At 41.9% G+C, this 20397-nt stretch overlaps 1 protein-coding gene across 2 annotated transcripts in view; it reads left to right on the forward strand.

The window, feature by feature from the left end:
- The window catches only part of MITF (melanocyte inducing transcription factor), a 276196-nt gene that overhangs the window by 4210 nt on the left and 251589 nt on the right, over positions 1-20397 (forward strand). The gene's annotated exons all lie outside the window — the stretch shown is intronic.

Genomic DNA, 20397 nt, shown 5'->3' on the forward strand with positions numbered 1-20397 from the left:
TAACATTGTGTTCCTTTCAAAATAGGTATCCACGAGGTCTCTCCAAAGAGGAATTTTTATGCTCTTTATTTTGGTTGGAGCCCTGGTGGAGCAGTGGTTAAGAACAGGGTTGCCAACCCAAAGGTTGGCAGTTCAAGTCCACTAGCCACTCTTTGGAAACCCTGTGAGGCAGTTCTACTTTGTCCTATAGGGTTGCTACAAGTCGGAATTGACTTGATGGCAACGGGTTTGGTTTTATTTTGGTTAAGCCCAGATATGAACTGTTTTATGAGGGAACACACGTTTCATTCCTAACCTAGACCTCCGTGCTTTTAGGAATGTAAAGTTGCTGGGTTTTGATTTATATGAACCTCGTTTTGGTCATATTGACTGATAAGGTTGTGTCACGTGAAGATGACACTCTAGGAGTTGTTGTTGGGTGCTGTCATTTTCGACTTACAGTGACCACATGAGAGAGAGTAGAAATGCCACATAGGGTTTTCTTGGCTATAGTCTTTACAGAAGCAGATCGCCAGGTCCTTCTCCCACATAGTCGCTGGGTGGGTTTGAGATGCCAGCCTTTGGGTTAGCAACCAAGCACTTAATCGTTTGTGCCCCTAGGGCTCCTTAAAACCAAAAAAAAATACCAAACCCATTGCCTTCAAGTCAGTTCCGATGAGTAGTGACCCCATAGGGTCTCGAAGGCTGTAAGTGTCTGTGGAAGCAGACTACCACATCTTTGTCCTATGGAACCGCTGGTGGTTTCAGGCCGCCGACCTTTCGGTTAGCAGTTGATCACTTTAACCACTGCACCACCAGGGCTCTTAAGGGCTCCTTAGGAGAGAAGGTTCTAAATGAAGAATTGTTTATACTTTGGTTTCCCCAAGAAGGGTTTTGAAACCTTTGTGTGCTCTCCCGGGAGTAAGTTCTGAATGGTGGTGCCAGAGGAAAAGTGCTGAAGATCACAAGCGTGCCTAGAGTTCCATGGGTCGGCACAGTCAGGGAAACAAATTTGGAATTGTTGAAAGAGCTGCTTGCAGCTAAGCAACTCTCTGTATGTCTTTTTGGCCTTAAAAGAACATTTTAAAGCACAGTAACATATTTACGCCTCACAGTTCTTCGGTTTACTTGGTGGTGTATTTTGTGGCTTTGTAGTTGCTAATGCCTTTTTACTGGACGGACTGGAGGACTGGTTTAATTTAATTCTAATTTCTTCCCTTCACAATGTTTTCGTATTGTTTTAGGCAGCTGTTATTTAACTCTTTGCAAATTAGAAATGGGAGTAAAAGTGAATATTAGGTTTATAACGGCAAGACAGGATCGAGCAGTGGTTCCCCAGTGCTGACTCAGAGAGATGTGTGGTGAAGTTTTCCCAGGTTTGTAGTAAAATGAGAAAGATAAAGACGATCATGACACACACACACACACACACACACACACACACACACACACATACACACACACAAACAGTTATAAAGCCAGCTGTCATTTCTTGGATTTATGCTGAGATTTTTCCCTCCTTTGTTTATATTAAAAATGCCCTCTCTTTTATGAAATAATAATCTATTCTTGGCAAAACGAAACAGTCAATCATTTTTTTGGTTTCAGAAAGCTTTTTGGATATTTCTGGTCTGTCCATTTCGGAGGGACCCGTTAGCAGAGGGATTAAGAGCATGGTTCTGGAGTCACCGTCTGCCCCTAACTAGCTGGGTGACCTTGGGAAGGCTGAGTGACCTCTAACTTCAGTTTCTTCACCTGGTGAATGGGGCGTGCCTCCCCGTGGTCTTAGGGATACTCACTGTGGCTTTGATCATGGAGAAGTTCTAACATGGTACTTGACATATAGCTCTCAGTAAACACTAGCGGATGTTGTTCTTCTTGTTATTTCTTTTATTACTTAGCAATGAACTCTGACATTCAGGAAAAGTGTTTTTGTTTGGTTGACTCTGGCTTTCTTTTCTAAGGCAAATATTGTGCAATAAGATTCCCCCAATTTCAGTAAACACTTTTTTGCTTTCCTTTCAAGCGACTGTTCAGATACATCTTTGCATTTTATATTTTTGATTGAACACATAACATTTCTTCATGGTTGTTAAAAAAAATGGCAGTTTTGCTGTCAACACATACATAAAAATTGACATTCACTGTGGTGCAGCGGTTAAGTGTTTGGCTGCTAACCAAAAGGCTGGCAGTTTGAATCTATCGGCAGCTCCTTGGAAACCTATGGGCCAGTTCTACTCTGTCCTATAGAGTCACTATGAGTCAGAATCGATGCGACAGCAGTGGTTTTAGGTGCAAATTGATGCCAATAATGGTAGCTAATATTAACTGAGCGCATATTATATTCCAGTCCCTGTTCTAAGTGTTTTTATGTGTTAATGTAATCTTTGTAACATTTGCATAAGTAATAATAAAAACCAATAATGATATTAATTATAATTTTAAAAACATGCAATGCTAATATAGTGCTTACTGTGTGCCAGACACTGTTCTAAGTATTTGACTTATCTTGACTTGGTTAATTCTCACTTCAGCCTGGGGGGTATACGTTTTTATATTCTCGTTTTACAGATAAGGAAACTGAGGCGTAGCAAGTAGATGGGGCCTGGTTTTACACCATGGCAATCCGGCTCTAGTCCCATGCTGTTGTCCACTCGTCTGTGTACTGCTGTGCATGAGTGTGGGGAATTCAAAGGTGTATACCTCCCCCCTGAACTCCCAATAGGGTGAGGGAAAGAGAGCACGTGGATCCAGCTGGCCATACAAGCCAGTGGGATCACTGTGGGGAGATGGGCATCAGCGGTAGGAATTTAATAGAGGAAAGGGAATTGGAGCGACAGCCTTGTAGACGAATAGGGGTATTTGCCTTTGGCCTTGAAGGTTAAGTAGTTACTGAGTATGTTTTTCCACATTAAGTAAAATATTAGATGCCTTGGAGGATGTAATCTTAAGGTAGACTTTTAAGGTTTTTATTTGTCTTTTTAAACTTCTTACCAGACTCCCAGATCTTCCTTGTGCTCTACAGTCACCTTGTGGTGGTAGAGACAGGGCACCTGTGGACAGGTTTAAAGGAAGCTGTGCTAAAATGCTGTGTGCCAGATATGCTTGGGGCTTCCCATGGCTTGGCCACTTAACCACTATGTTAGTGTTTAAGACACTTAGCCTCTTGGAGTCTCAGTTTCTTTACCTCTGAAATGGGAGTAATAGAGAACCCTTTTCTTAGAATTGATTGTTGCATTTAGCTGCCGTCCAGTCAGCTGTGACTCATGGTGACCTTACCTACAACAGAACAAAACGTTGCCTGGTCCTTTGTCATTCTCACAACCACCAGTATGTTCAAGTCCGTTGTGACAGTTGTGCCAAGCCATCTACCAAGGGTCTCCCTCACCAGCCCTCACTTCACCAAACATGATATCCTCCTCCTGATGATGTGTCCAAAGCAAGCAAGGCAGACAACGTTCTGTTGTGATCTGTAATGTTTTTGTTGGCTAATTTTTGGAAGTAGATTTCCAGGCTTATCCTTCTAGTCTGTCTTAGTCTGGAAGCTCTGCTGAAACTTGTCCACCACGGGTGACCCTGTGGGTATTTTGAAATACCAGTGGCAAATAGTCCAGCATCCTAGCAACATGCAGGCCATCACAGTATGACAGACTGACAGATGGGTGGTGGTTAGTATGGTTGGTAGGAGTTTTAAAACTGAAATAAAGTATATCAAAGGTGCTTAGCATGATGCCTAGCACATGTTACTAAGGAGTATTGATTCTTGTAGAATTTTGGCACAATAGCAACTTTTTTTTCTCCCTCTTCTTAGCAGTAACTAAAACGTATGGTATCAGAAGCAAAATACCTGAAGCAAAAGAGACAAAATTGAGGTGCTTTAAAACTTGCAGATGTTCAGAATTTATTATGTAAATTAGTTTGGAGGTATAATTAGATTGAAAACTTGATTAAAGTGGGATCCTAAGCCTTGGTTTTGTGTATTACTGGAGATTTCCTTTTCCTGGTTATTGCTATTTGTGGAATTTACTTAAGCATATGTGTGTGTTTTAATTTCCTTTGAGTTCTGATGTGCAGTTTGCACCGGCTGATGTTTATATCTGCTCCAGTTGTGCAAGAAGTGGAAAATATCCTTTTTTTAGAACAGGTCACATGTGCTTACTGTCAGGAATAGGACCTCAGTGTAAAAAAATGTATCTTGGGACAAATCAAAGTTACTAAATTTCTCCCTCCAACTGCTTTGTTTTAGAACTGGCAGTATTAGGATAAATAATAATAATAAAAAAAAATCTTTGGCTAATATGTATTTTATTTTATTGTTCATTTTCAAGGACAGCAAGCAAGAGTTGCATTTGTTTTGTGTGTGTGATTGTGTGTATGTTTTAAGTAGAGAATTTGCTGTACTTTGCTGCGTGGTTAGTCTAATCAAAGTAAATTATAAAAACATGCTTGACTAAGCTCCAGATATGCGCTATTTGGAGAAAATAATCAAGAAGACAGGTCAAAGATACTAAATGCAGTCACCACAGGCTTTTGATATTGTAAAGACAAGTTTTCAGTTTATAAAGAGATTTTTGTGAGTCTAGTGAACATTCTGTACTCCGTGGACAAGAAATTATACCACGACATCAAGGCTGCATCTTCATTAAGATGATGAGGGCAGGGAGACCTGTCAGCAGGTCCAGGGTCTTCGTTGAAATTTCCATGCGCTCCCTCCCCATTCTATTCCTGAGGATTTCAGGAGGAGGACTAGATTTGGCTCTTCTTTGTTAAGCCCATTTCTCTAGGTTGTTTTTTTAATTTTTATTTTTAAATAATATTGTATTGTGTTTCTGGTGAAAGTTTACACAGCCAATTAGGTTCCTATTTAACAATTACTACATATGGAGCCCTGGTGATGCAGCTGTTAAGAGCTCGGCTGCTAACCAAAAGGTTGGCAGTTCGAATCCACCAGCTGCTCCCTGGAGACCCTATGGGGCAGTTCTACTCTGTCCTATAGGGTAGCTGTGAGTTGGAATCGATTCGTCGGTGGCGGTTTTTTTTTGGTACACATTGTTCAGAAACATTGGTTACATTTTTCACAGTGTTTTAACATTCTCATCAATTCCCTTCTGGATGTTTCCCTTTCAGTAATCTGGTTTCCCTGTCTCCTCAACCTTTTATCTTTGCTTTAGAGTAATTGTTTACCAGTTGGTCTCATAGGTAAATGTTGCCCTCGGGGTTGTTTTGGTTCAAAGTTTTTGGAGTATCTCAGGGAGATAGTTTCGGGAAGTTGTCCAGTCCCAACTGGTCCAGTTAATCTGGACTTTTTAAGAATTTGTGTTCTGTTCTGCATTTTTCTTCTGTCTGTCAGGATCTATCTATTGTGGCCCTGATCAGAATGGTCATGAGTGGTAGCTGGGCACCGTCTAATTCTTTCTAGGTTGGTTCTGAAACCTGGTTTTCTTATTTCTTCACTTCTTTCCCTTCTGGGGCCTTTTTTGCTTGCAGTGAAGAATAAAGAAGTACGTTTGACTTTTTGTGTGTTCAAATGAGACATCTGTCTTGAGATTCAGAGTGATAATCTCTTATCTTCAATGGCCGACATTTCCAGGGCTTCTGAAACACTGGACACTGTGCTTACGGGCTAGAGATAGTATCTCATTGGCTGTTTTGCATCTGAGTCAGGAGCCGAATCAGGGTAGGCCGAAAGGGAGGCTGTGCTATGGGGGAGTGGGGTAATGGTGAAATAAAGACATACAGGGAAGTAAATGGTACCTCAAAACCATGAGGGCCCTTATCGTCCTCTCTGGAGTCCCTGTGTGATGCAAATTGTTCATATATTTGGCTACTGACCAAAAGGTTGGAGGCTTGAGTCCACCCAGAAGCACCTCAGAAGAAAGACTTGGTGATCTACTTCCAAAAAATTAGCCATTGAGAACCCTGTGGAGCACAGTTCTACTCAGACACACATGGGGTTGCCATAGGATGGAGTCGACCTGATGGCAGCTGACATCATCTTCTCCAAGGCACTTCAGAAACTTCCCTCAATCACTTTAGGCAGAGGCAGCATAACTTTGGGGTCAGAAGGACTTGGATTTATTTGCTTTTTTTTCTTTTCCTTCCTTTCCTCCATTCCCTCCCCTTTTCCTCCCTTCTTCCAACAGATTAAAATTAAGCAACTCCAGTGTGTCAGGCTCTGTGCTGACCGTGGGGAATCAAATGTAGAACTAGACAGGCAACGTTAAAATATAAGTGCTTACGTTTCAGAAGTGTGGAAATGATTAATAAAAAACCAAATAAATGAACAAGATGATTTTCAATAGGTGCTGTGAAAACTAAGCGGTCCTAGTAGTGCAGTGGTTAAGTGTGAAAAGGTCATCGGTTTGGACCTACCTGCTGCTGCTTGGGAAAAATATGTGGCAGTCGACTTCTGTAAAGACTACAGCCTTAGAAACCCTATGGGGCAGTTCTGCTCTGTCATATAGGGTCGCTATAAGTCAGAATCGACTCAATGGCAATGGGCTATGAAAATTAAATAGTGTGCTTATTAGTAGAGCATGACTGAGAAGGGAGAGGGTTGTGTCCGATTCAGAGATCAGGAAAGATCTCATGGAGGAAGTGATTTTAAGGCAAGACCTGAATGTCCAGCATGAAAGGTAGAAAGCTTGGTGCCACCACTCACCAGCTGTATGACTTTGAACAAGTTAGCCACCTCTCTGAACCTCAGTCCCCTTGCCTTAGGCTAGGTTCTCTAGAGAAGCAAAACCATTGAGGTGTGTACATATATATATACACACATACCCAAAACCAAACCCATTGCTGTTGAGTTGATTCTGATTCATAGCAACTCCATAGATACACACACGTATATGTATGTATGTATGTGTATATATTATATATAGAGAGACAGAGAGAGAGAGAAAGAGAGAGAGAAATTTATGTCAAGGAAATGGCTCTTGCAGTTGTGGAGGCTGAAAAGTCCCAAGTCCATGGGTCAGGTGTCAGGCTGGAGGCTTCTCCTGACTCACTTAGCTGCAGTGGCTGACAAACCCATAATTGGCAGGGCAGATGGCAGGCTGCTGGCTCATGGGCTGTGGAGGCTGACGAATCCAAGATCAGCAGGTAAGATGGTAGGCTGCTGGCTCAAGCCCCAAGAACTGGAGTTCAGATGATAATGAGCCGAATGCAGGATCCAGAGCAGAGCAGAAGCCAACAAGCTTTGCCAGAAAGTCCGTATGTATTGGATGCAGGCCACAACCCTGAGGAAATGCCTTTGCAACTGTTTGGCAGCTCTTAGCAGATCTCATCATGGAAGAGATTACATTATATCAGATCTCATCATGGAGGTGATTACATCATTACATAACTGCCAAACTACATCATAACTGCCAAACCACTGAGAATCATGGCCCAGCCAAGTTGACACATACCTTTACTGTCATACCCCTCTTCTGTAAAATAGGGCAATAGCTACTGTATAAACCTGCTGTAAATGTAAAAGGTAAATGTATGTAAAGCAGCTAACATTAGGTTTTATGCTTAGTAGATGCTAAAGAAGAGACAGAGGACTGGTTTAAGATAATTTATGAATGTTGTTGTTAGCTACTATTGCGTTAGACCCCAGCTCATGGCAACTCCATGCACGATGGGATTGGACCATTGTAATCCACAGGGTTTTCATTGGCTGATTTTTGGAAGTAGATTGTTAGGCCTTTCTTCCTAGTCTGTCTTAGTCTGGAAGCTCTGCTGAAACCTGCTTAGCATCATCACAGCAACATGTAAGTCTCCACTGACAGACAGGTCATGCCTGCACATCAGGTAAGGTGGCTGGGAATCAAACCTGAGCCCCTTGCACAGAAGGTGAGAATTCTACCACTGAACCACAGTGCATTCGATATATGAATGGGGGAAGAAATACAGATGCTGATCTTCGTTGTTTTTATAACTTGGTCTTAAATGTGTCCCTGATGTTGAGCGGGTCACAGATTTATGCTTGTCTTCATAAACCTTAGCCTCAATTAAAAATGGAGATGGGTCTTGTTATTTTTGTTATCTTTTCTTTCCTCTAGGATCATCTTTCTCAGTGTTGTCCGTCTGCTTTTCCCACTGTTGCTGTGTTGACATTCTTCATGTCTGACCTTGCTTCCTTGATGTTTGCCTGGGAATAGTGTTTGGCTGGATTTTTGAATGACTCTTTGTTGTAAACGAGAGATTTAAGTAATCTAGAATTAAAAAGTAAATCCTAAAATTGATTTAAGAAAATATACACTCACCACCACACACCAACACCACAAACATACCCGGTATAGAATTCCTGACCCCCAGTCCTGAGTTTCAGTCACTCCATCACGCTTCCTGTCTATGCTGATGTGAAAATGTCAGTATTGATGCAGAAATGAAAAAGAAGAAGTGTCTCCTCCCACACACCACCCCAGCCTTTCACCAACTTTGACACCCACAGACAATGGCTTGTTTTTAATTCAACCACTCTTTAAAAAAAAGTCTTCAAAGTATTTAAATTTCAGTAGTGGCCCTCTTTGATTCCAGTAGCTATGGAATGGTAACCTTCAAAAGGAAAAATCCTGGGTTGTGTGAGAGGAAACATGTAAAAACCCAAATGCAGTGAGTTATAGGTCTGTGGAGGACACTTGTTGAATCCTCTCATGTAAGAAAATGTGGGTTATTGAGCAATTTCAGGAAGGCATCTGTGGCCTTCCCCCTCCCACCTTCGTCCCTACCCCAAAGTAGGATAATTTGCTGAATCATTCACAAATGGCCTGTTTTCCCTGTGATCCTGGGCAGTGTTGGAAAAGTGGTTGTCCCCACTGTTGGGAGGATGGATAGCTTGTGTTTGTAGAACAGTGTTTCCTTCTGTGAAGCTTAATTTGCTTCAGAGGGGAGAAGATTTGAGGCAAGAGGGTTCATTTAGCCTGATGCTAATATAGGAAAATATGAAATGACAGATAGCAATGCTATTACTTAGGTACCTTTCCTGCAAAATGTTCCTAAATACTAACTGTCCTAAGAAACAAGTTTTTGAAAATATCCATTTTATGTTTATAAGTGGAGATTTCAAACTCAGTGCAAGGAAATGCACATGGAAATCTTGTAGATGATTTTCCTGTTCAAGTTGGTGTCTTAGTTAACTAGTGCTGCTGTAACAGTAGGGAGATGGCCTGAACAAACAGAAGTTTATTCTCTCAAAGTCAAGTAGGCTAGAGGTCTGAATTCAGGGCCTCAGCTCCAGAGGAAGGATTTCTCTCTCTGTTGGCTCTGAAGGAAGGTCATTGTCATCAATCTTCCCCTGGCCTGGGAGCTTCTACATGCAGGGGCCCTGGGTCCAAAGGAAGCTGCGTGCTGCTCCGGCTCTGCTTTCTTGGTGGTATGAGGGCCCCCACTATCTCACTTGTCTTTCCTTTTATCTCTTGTATGATAAGAGGTGATACAGGCCACACCCCAGGGATACTCCTTTTACATTGGATCAGGGATGTAACCGAGTAAGAGTGTTACATCCCACCGTAATCCTCTTTAACATAACCCAATCTTGCCTCATTAACCACAGGCAGAGATTAGGGTTTACAACACATAGGAAAATTACATCAATCACTAAGTGGAGGACAACCACACAATACTGGGAATCATGGCCTAGCGAAGTTGACACACATTTTTGGGGGGTCATAATTCAGTTCTTGACAGTTGGGAACTAGCAGGGTCCCAGTAAATTCTACCAGAGGAACTCAATGAGAGGTAGCTACATTGTTCTTGGAGGTGGTCTGTCCCAGCCTGGTGGAAATAGTGCTCTAAAATTGAGTCCATGAACAGACATGTTGTAACAATACTGTCACCATCAGTAGGGCTGGGCATATTTTTATTTTTCAGCAGAAGTTGGAAAAAATATTCTTTCAATGTTAGCTTTGCTCTTTTGTATTACTGAGCCCACATAACTGCGCCATCTAAATTTAGAACGTTGGCACCTCCGCCAGTAGAACACTTTGCAGCTAATTTATAATGCTTTTGTCAGAGAATATCTGTGAGCAAACATTGAAATAGCATTGGCCAGGTAGGGTTGCTTACTTTCAAAGCAAGACGGTGACACCAGCTATGCATTCTTGAAAATTCTATTTATTTACATTTAAAGAAGAGCCTATAAACCCAAAACTTCTGTGAAACAGTCTCTAGAAATATGAGCAGCTGGCATGTTTTCTGGTAACATTCCAAGGAAAACTTTGCTGCAAAGAGGTTTGCTTAGAGAGTAACGTGTAAGAGGTTGGTTACTGGCTTGTGGTATGTTGGATACTTGGTGTGTAGACTCTTTGTAACCACACCTTGGAGCAGCTTAGCATGGCCATTTTCTTTACCTTTCTTTGGATAGATAAACACAAATACTATTTTATCTAGGTAAATGCTGGATGGGTAGATGCTACATGATGGGATCTTGGGACGTAATTCTGATGGTACTGATTACATATGGAAGCTTTAAATCTTTGTTGATTCTGAAATGAACAAGAGGGCTTGGTGGTACTTGCTTGGCCATAGTATTACAGTCACTGAAATGTATGATTTAATGAACGGCAGGGAGCTGATAAGCAAGGCCGGTGAATTGGGGTTTGTTCTGGAGTCAGTGATGCTGGTGTTAAGGAATCTTTCCCTAGTGCACCCCTTTTTTTCATTCATGGTTCATATACCTGAAATATTTCTAATCATCTCACACTGGCAGCCATATCCTCCACATTTCTTGTAATAAACTTTTCCACATGCTCTGTCCATGTGGTTCCAGTTCATGGCTCCAGGAGTGGAGAATTTGATACAGGGATAGCCACACCTCTTTTTTTTTTTTTTATCAGAGGGATTGGTTTTGGGGAGGCACATGTTGGCCAGCTAGGGCGAATTCCAGGATTTGCGTAGATGCTGCTGGGAAGAGATTCTCCCTTTACTTCCATTGGCCTGAACTGGGGAAGATGTGCTTGAGCAGAAAAACATATCTCAGAAGACAGACAAAAACTGAGTCCTTATATTGGGGCGATGTTAGCTGCTGTAACAAAGTGGCATGGCATAGTCATATGTGTAATAGTTCCTGGTCGGCAGGCTACTTTCCTCCATGTGGCAAATCAAGAGCCCAGGCTCCTTCCAACTTCTGGCTCTGCCATTGCCTAGGATTCTGGAGCCCACTTACTTTTGATGGTGTAAAGGGAAAGAAACAGAGGAACAGGCATACCTAAGGTCTAAAAGCGACACACATTACTTGTGCTTGCATTCTGTGGTCAAAGGCCAGTCTCATGTCGGTATCTGGATGCCAAGGTAGAGTTTGGGAAATATAGACCCCAGATGGGCAGAGAATACATCTGTGCTATAAAAGAGGACATGTTTTTTGGTGAATAGCTGGTCATCTTTGGGGAGTTAGCCATCTTTGCCTTGGTCCTAGCAGTAATGTTTTTGCCTTTGGATCAAGCTATGCCTATCCTTGATAAGGCCTAGTTAGATCTATAAAAATTAAAAAAAATTTTTTTCATTAAACATGGTTAATTTGGATTTTCTGCCACTTGAAAGTAAACTGTCTGAGCCTATACATTGCCTGTATCCACCTGTATGGAATGCTTCCTGTTCCAAGTTCATTGAGCAAAGTCACCGTCCCCCTTCCCAACTACAACGGTAACCACCACCACACAAAACCTTAGTGCGGTGGTTTTCAGTGTGTGGCTCCCAGACCCACAGCTTCAGCTTCGCTTAGGAATTTGTTGTAAATGCAATTGCTTTAAAATTTTTTTTTTTTTAAATTGTGGTCAGTGTATATCTATGTCTATTCATCATCTATTCATCTATCCATTTCTCTATATATGTATTGTTTATATATATACATATATATAACAAAACACTTGCCATTTCAACCTTTTTTACATGTACAATTTGGTGGCATTAATTATGTTCATCATGTTGTGCCACCATCACTGTTACCTGTTTTCACCAACCTTAAAAGAAACTCGGTGCCCCCTCAGCCATGACTCTCTCTTTTCCTCTCCCTCCCATCCCCAGTAACCAGGAATAAACTTTGGTCTTGATACATTTGCTGTTCTTGATATTTCCTATAAGTCGGGTTGTAGACTATTTGTCCTTTTGTGACTGATTATTTTACTTAGCACAGTGTTATCAAAGTGCATTCCTATTGTAGCATGTATCAAGGGCTTCATTTCTCTTCATGGCTGAGTAATATTCCCTTGTATGCATGTACCACATTTTGTTTATCCAGTCACCTGTCGATGGACGTTTGGGTTGTTTCTGCCTTTTGGCTATTGTGGATAGTGCCGCAGTGAACATTGGCGTACAAGTCTCTGTTTGTGGTCCTGCTTTTAGTTCTTTTAGGTATCAACCTAAGAATGGGGTGGCTGGATCATATGGTAACCACAAATTCTATGTTTCCTTATTGAAGTATTCTCGTATTGATGTTTTAGAATGAAAAACTTACCTGGATCAAGATGAATTTAATAATAAATGGTGTGCTGCTTCTGCTCTTGTCAGGTCAAAGATGATAGTGATTATTTAGATAGATAGATAGATGATGGATGGATGGATGGGTGGATGGATGGATAGATTAGATGATAGATAGATGATAGATGATAGACAGATGATAGATAGATAGATGATAGACAGATGATAGATACGTAGATGATAGATAGATGATAAATAGATGATAGATGATAGATACATAGATGATAGATGGATAGATGATAGATAGATGACAGATAGATGATAGATAGATGATAGATAGATAGCTGCCGTCGAGTTGGCCCTGACTCATGTGCAACTGAATGAAACACTGTCCAGACCTGAGTCATCCTCATAATTGGCTGCATGTTTGAATCTGTCGTTGCCGCTATTGTGCCAGTCCATCTCAGCCAGGGTCTCCCTCACCCTTACTGGCCCCCTACATGAACAGTCATGATGACCTCCTCCAGTGATTTATCTCTCTGGATGATGGGTCCAAAGCAAGTGAGTTGGACATGGTTCTGTTGTGATCCATTAGGTTTTCATTGGCTAATATTTGGAAGTAGATCTCCAGGCCTTTCTTCCTACTCTGCATTGGTCTGGAAGTGCCACTGAAACCTGTCCATCGTGGGTGACCCTGATGGTATTTGAAATACTGGTGGCATAATTTCCAGCATCACAGTGACATGCAGACCACCACATGACGACAAACTGATGGATGGAGGTGATAATAATTACTCAATGGTAAAAAAATAAAAAAGTTCCCTTTAGGAAAACTAGTTATCAGATCTAGTGATCTGATAGTGAAACCAGGTAGGGTTCTTGGTTGCCTAAATGTGCTGTCTGAGTGACTTGGGGTTAACCCGTCTTTACTTCTATAAGGAGCTCTGACCCAAATCTCAAAAGGTGATCACAGCTTAATCTAGACTCTAAAACTGTGAAACTTGAAGCAGACTGTAGTCATTTGCCTGAAAGATTTGGTTGAGAAACAGGGATGGTGGTTTCGAGTATGCCCACATGACCTAATTGTTTTTCACAAAACCTCTGCTGAGTAAAATCTGAAATACGACTGTCAGCCTTGTTTTCCTGTCTTAATGAATTCCAGACAGTTTTGTAGAGTCTGGAAGCTTCCAAAACAGAGGGGCGGAACGACTTTGACCAGCTGACATCTGTTTTGTCAAACCTAAGGGTGTCCTGACATCATGGAGTCTTCACTCCCTTGGTCTCTTTTCTGAATGTCACAAAGCCAATCACATCTCTGAGGGAGAGGTCTAGACAGGGAGAGGGACAGGACAAGGCATTGTGTCAGACAAATAAAGCCTATGGAAACTTCTGGACTTCTTATTTACCAGGAAATTCAATCTATCTCTGTGTTTAATCCATTTAGGCCCAAGCCTTTTTGATTTCTTTTTTTTTTTTTTCTTTTGTGACATGTTGACCTTCTTCAGAGAAAAAGCCCTGATCTGTTCTTATTGAAAGCTGGTTAAAAGCTCTTTAAGCAAGTCTAAAGTTCTGGGTTTAACCTTTAGAGTAAGACAGATTTTAATTTAAATTCCAACCTGGCTACTTGCTAACTGTCTATCTTTGAACAAGTTATTCACGTAGCTCCTGTTTCAACAATGGTAAAATAGAGCTATGGATAATAATATGGTCCGAGTTACAGAGTAATTGTGAGGGTGAAAGACAGACAGGGGCAAAGTGCTCAGCCATAGCCTAGCCCTCAGTGCTCAGCAAGTGATCCGTTCATTGTCATTACTTTTTAGTCCGTAGCATCAACAAGTTTTTTGACTTGACATGAATTTTTTATTTTAGACACCGTAATAAAGAGCATATGACTCAAAGGCAGTCAGGAGGAAAAGAAGGGGGTCCATAGAAGAGATTGTTGTTAGCCTCCGTTGAGTCTGTCCTGACTCATGGCGATCTCACACACAAAAGAAAGAAACACTGCCTGGTCCTGCACCATCCCTACGATCAGACTGTTGTTATCCACAGTGTTTTCATTGCTTGATTTTTGGAAGTAGAGCTCCAGGCCTTTCTTTCCAGTCCGTCTTAGCGTGGAAGCTCTGCTGAAGGTTGTTCAGCATCACCGTAACACGCAAACCTCCGCTGACAGATGGGTGGTGTGGCTATACATGAGCTGTATCGGCCGGGAATTGGACCCAGGTCTCCTGCACGGAAGGTGAGAATTCTGCCACTGAACCACCAGTGCCCCCATAAGGGGGGCCGAAATAATCTCCGAGTTGGGTAACCAACATCAGAATCTTTGAGAGTTGATGCAGGTCAAATAGTGGTAACTGTGGGATGCCTAACTGGGAGGTGTTTAAGGATGGCACGTGCTATTTACATGTAAGGTGTTAATTTTGTTGCCTGAACAATCTTTGCCTTTATCAACATGTTTCCTTTCATCATAATTATAGACTATAGCTAGGTGGAGGAATAAATAATAAGATGCACTAATTGGGATCTCAAAACATCACGGCAGTATAAGCTGCTCAGCTCTATTGCTTTCTCAACACGGGCATCTATAATTCCTGTTACGTTTAGCATTGCTTATAATGCGTTCCTGCTTTACCTTTTCACGTTTAACCTAACAGCCTGTTTTTATGGTTATCTTTATCCAATGTCAGTCATAATGCCCTGTAATCTTGAACTTCAAAAATCTTTATATCTTTTACTGTTCTGATTTTTTTCTCTTGTAGAAGCAATGTATAGCTATTTTTGTGTCTAGAATGTAAGTTTGGATTTTTTTTTTTTTTTTCCATACCAGTGCCTTAGCTTGCTTTTCTTGATTATCACAAAGTTTTTCCCCGAAAGCCTGTAGCTAAACTGGTCACCAGAAACCAACAGGGGGGATTAGCTTGGGTAATGATTACCTTTCTCAGGTGAAAAACTCCCACTTTACTGCACACATATGTGAATGCTTCCATCAGTTACAGTCTGGACATTTGACATGTATAAGGTTGGCGGCCTTCTCAGATTGCTATAAAGATTTCAGTGAGGCAATGAGAGTGTACTACCTGGATGTAGTAAGGGCACAGTATATGCCAGCTGCTGTTGGTTGGTGCTGTCATGATTACTGCTATTCCTACCACCCCTTGCCATCGAGTCGATTCCGACTCAATAGTGATCCTGTAGGACAGAACAGAACTGCCCCACAGTGTTTCCAAGGAGTGGCTGGTGGATTTGAACTGCAGACCTTTCAGTTAGCAGCTGAGCTCTTAACCACTGCCCCACCCGGGCTCCACTACTCCTACTACAATTACTGAGTACTTTGTACTACTGCTGGTATCATTGCCATTAGCATTAAGGGTCTGGCTAAGAATCGAAGAGGTGGTGTCTTAGTTATCTAGTGCTCTATCACAGAAATGCCACAAGTGGATGGCTTCAACAAACGGAAGTTTATTCTCTCATAGACTGGTAGGCTAGAAGCCCAGATTCAGGTTGTCAGCTCCAGGGGAAGGCATTCTCTCTCTGTTGGCTCTGGGGGAAAGTCCTTGTCATCAGTGTTCCCCTGGACTAGGAGCTTCTTAGCACAGGAACCTTGGGACCAAAGGACACAGTTTGCTCCCAGTGCTGCTTTCTTGGTGGTATGAGGTTCTCCTGTCTCTCTGCTAGCTTCTCTCTTTTGTAACTCAAAAGAGATTGGCTTAAAATTGTAGATTAGTTTTGTAGATTGAGTCTATATAACTGCTGCCAATCCCATCCCATCACATCATAGAGATAGGAATTACAACACATAGGGAAATCATACCAGATGACAAAATGGTGGAAAGTCACATGATATGGGAATAGTGACCTAGCCAAGTTGACAGATAATTTTGGGGGACACAATTCAATCTGTGACAGGTGGTTTTCCTGTGCTGCTTCAGGCGGGTAGTGTTTTAAGTCTCCCTATTGCTTTGTCACTGTTAAATAAATAACCCTTGGATTCTCCATAGTTTAAAGTGACCTAACCAAATGGTCAGTTCTCAAGCTTGCAACATATGTAGCAAGTTTGAACCTATATTAACCCTGTTTCAGCCTAGCAGTCTTCTAGAACACTCGTCCCAACTATCACCTGTTAACATGCATCCCACTGCAGTAGAGTCGATTCTGACTCAGAGAAACCCCATAGGGTTTCCAAGGCTGTTAATCTCTGTGGAAGCAGACTGCCACATCTCTCTCCCGCGGAGCTGCTAGGGGTTTCGAACCACTGGCCTTTCAGTTAGATCACTTTAACCGCTCTGTCACCAGGTCTCCTGTGTGTTCCATGCAAAAGAGCAGAGAAGAATGCTATATGTTTTCTACCTGAATCCATCTGTACATTGATACATATGTACATAGAATTCCATGGCAGCATTTATAGAGCATTTTCAGCCTTTTTCTGATATTGTCATGAGTAGTCAAAACTGGACTCTTGGTTAAACAGATCCCATGGTGCAGTGGTTAAAGTGCTCGGCTGCTAACTGAAAGGTTGGCAGTTGAAAAGTGTGCTTCACTGGAGAGAGATGTGGAAGTCTGCTCTTGTAAAGATTTACAGCCTTGGAAATCCTATGGAGCAGTTCTACTCTTCTATTCTGTGATCTGTCATATAGAGTCTGACTATAGATTGGAATTGACTTGATGGCAGTGGGTTTGGGTTTTTTTTTTGGCTTGTATCCTACGTTTTGGAAACCCTGGTGGCATAGTGGTTAAGAGCTTCGGCTGCTGACCAAAAAAGTCGGCAGTTTGAATCCACCAGCTGCTCCTTGAAAACCATATAGGGCAGATCTACTCTGTCCTGTAGGGTCATTATGAGTCCGAGTCGACTCAATGGCAATGGGTTTGGTTTGGTTTGTCCTAAGTTTTAGGGAGTCCTGGTGGCATAGTTGTTAAGAGCTCAGCTGCTAACCAGAAGGTTGACAGTTCGAATCCACTGGCTGCTTCTTGGAAACCCTATGGGGCAGTTCTACTCAGTCCTGTAGGGTCACTATGAGTCAGAATCGACTGGACGGCAGCGGGCTTGGATCCTAAATTTTACACGGAAACACGGAAAATGAAAGTTGTAGTCTTTCCGTTTGATCGAAACATACAAACGAAAGTATTGAAGCAATAGATGCATAGAATTAGGTGCTTTAGGTAGGAGTGAGAATTAATGTATTCAGAGAAAAGAACGAGGCCCGAGAAGCATCTGTCAGAAGTGGAGCACTGTGATGGGCTGCTGGGCCCTGCGTTGAAGTGGGATGGCAGGATGAACCTGTGTAGGCTGGAGTTGAGAGTTGGGACACCGATACCTAGGGGAAGAGCCAGCCATCAGAGATAGAAAAGGCAGTTTTGGAAGGTCTCTGTGTAGATTTAATTCTTGGGCATCTAAATAGGAGGGCCTTAGAGAGCTGACTCTTTATTTTCTCAGAGTCATGGTTTGTGAATTATTTACAGGAACCAGGGGCAAATTTCCTTGTCTTGTGAAGTAAAATGGTATTAATGAATACTTTTTCAGCCTACTGTGGGAATAGGAGATAGTGGTGAGCAAAAGGGTCAGGCCTGAACCCCTATTCCCTTTGGCGAGTAGGTGGCTGCCAAGGGATGTCTTGGAGCCCAGATCAGATCATCACAGGGCAGAGGAGATCTTTCTGGAGGAAGAAAAGAACCGGAATGGTGGGTGCTTAAATTTCCCTGGGAAAGAAATGTATTTTAAACTGGTATTCACCAAGGACAGACTTTAGCTGCCATTTTGTTTGAAGTCTTTATTAAAAAAAAATGTTTATGGAGCCATGGAGGGTGGATGAACCCCTGAAACTGATGCACTGAGATAGTCTTTAAACCTTAAATCAAAAATATCCCATGAAGTCTTCTTAAAACCAAACAATAATTTAGGTTAACTAGTAAAGAATGTCTTCCTTCAGCCAAAGATTGGACAGGCCTATAAAACAAACAATAACACATGTAGCTCAACTGTGTATACGAGACTAAACGGGCACAGCAGCCCAGGGACAAGGACCAGAGGGCAGGAGGGGACAGGAATGCTGGACGAACGGAAATGGGGAACCCGAGGTCGAGAAGGGGAGAATGTTGACACTTTGCAGGGTTGGTAACCGGTGTCACAAAACAATATGTGTATTGATTGTTTAATGAGAAACTAGTTTGCTCTGTAAACTTTTGCGTAAAGCACACACACACAAAAGAACGTCTGCCTTGGGTGCTATGGTCTTTTAAAGTTGATCTGTACAGGATCAGATTGACAGCAGCAACCGGAAAGGTTAGATAGGAACCTTAGGGGGCAGCGAGTTTGTGTTAATGGGGGAGGGACAACTCAGAAAAGGAGGATGAGGATGGTTACACAACTTGAACAGTGTCGTCAGTGCCAATGAATTCTACATGAAGAAACTGTTGAATTGGTGTGTGTTCTGCTGTGTATATTCTCAACAACAACAATGATGACTCAAATAAATTATTAAAAACAAAACAAAACAAAACAAAAAATGTGCATTTAAAAAAAGTCAAGCATCTTCTATCTGAAATAGGCCTACAGGGGATAAAGTCGATTTTCATTGTTCATGGATCCCGAATTGGTGCATTTGCCTCCTTGCCAAAATTTGTTGGTAACCTGAAATTCAATACTTGCAGTGCTTTTGTGGTCATTCACAGATATGCAGAGAGTGGTGAAAAATGTGAGCTGCCCAATGGGCACGTTCCCAGCCGAGGCTGAGCAGGGTGACTCTCTGCCTTCTGTTTCAGCTCGTATAAATAACAGTCTTTTTTTGTGGTCTGTTTAGTGCCATGTTTTTTGCACTTTTGTGCTTTTCGTTGTCAGTTTTGCTGTTTGAAATGCCCCACAGGCATAGTGCTGAGGTGCTGTCCAATGTTCCTAAGTACAAGAAGGCTGCGATGTGCCTTGAGGAAAAACACATAGGTTATATAAGCTTCTTTCAGGCATGAGTTATAGTGCTGCTAGTTCAATGTTAATGAACGAACAGTGTGTATTAAATAAGGTGTCCTTGAAGAGAAACACACATAAAACAAAGTTCTGTATTGATTGGTTGATAAAAATGAGACCAGAGGCCTGCAGGAGCCTAACCTTGTATTTCCCTTAGGAGCAGTGGTTCAGTATTTGCTAATTCAGTGTTTGTGGTGATGTGATAAAATATAACTACCTCTGATAAAGAGAGCTGACCGTATTTTCAGTCACCCCATGTGAAAGCTGGACAATGAATAAGGAAAACTGAAGAAGAATTGACTCCTTTGGATTATGGTTTTGGCAAAGAGTATTGAATATATATACCATGGACTGCCAGGAGAATGAACAAATCTGTCTTGGAAGAAGTACAGCTAGAGTGCTCTGTGGAAGCGAGGATGTCGACACTTTGTCTCACGGGCTTTAGACATGTTATCAGGAGGGACCAGTCCCTAGAGAAGGACATCATGCTTGGTAAGGTAGGGGGTCAGCAGAAAAGAGGAAGACGCTCAGTGAGATGGATTGACACAATGGCTGTAACAACGAGCTGAAGCATAACAACGACTGTGAGGATGACACAGGACCAGGCAGTGTTTCATTCTGTTGAACATAAGGTTGCTATGAGCTGACTTGATGGTACTTAACAACAACATTTACTGTACGACAATTTCCATTTGCCCAAAGTCCCGTGAGAAAAGAGACTCTGATTAGTTCACTGGGAATCTCCAGGATCCAGGATAGTGAGTGTCCAATAAATATAACGTTGAATGAAAAGTGACCAAAAGGATGAAGTGCTTCAGGTGTACTAGAAAGGCCTGGTAACTTTTGGGAACTCTTTAAAAGCCTTTCAGAAAAATGTGTAAGAAATTATCTTGACCTTTCCTATTAGCTGTGGGCACTTGGCTAAGTTTTTCTGACCCTCAGTTTCCTCACGTATAAAATGGAGCTAATAATAATACTTCTTGGGATAGCTGTGAGGATTATAGAACATAAGGTGTAAAATACCTGGCAAATGTAAACCCTCAGTACGTTAATTTAGCAGGGGT

Source organism: Elephas maximus, chromosome 20 (assembly GCF_024166365.1).
Source record: "Elephas maximus indicus isolate mEleMax1 chromosome 20, mEleMax1 primary haplotype, whole genome shotgun sequence".
In the NCBI taxonomy this organism is placed as follows: Eukaryota; Metazoa; Chordata; class Mammalia; order Proboscidea; family Elephantidae; genus Elephas; species Elephas maximus.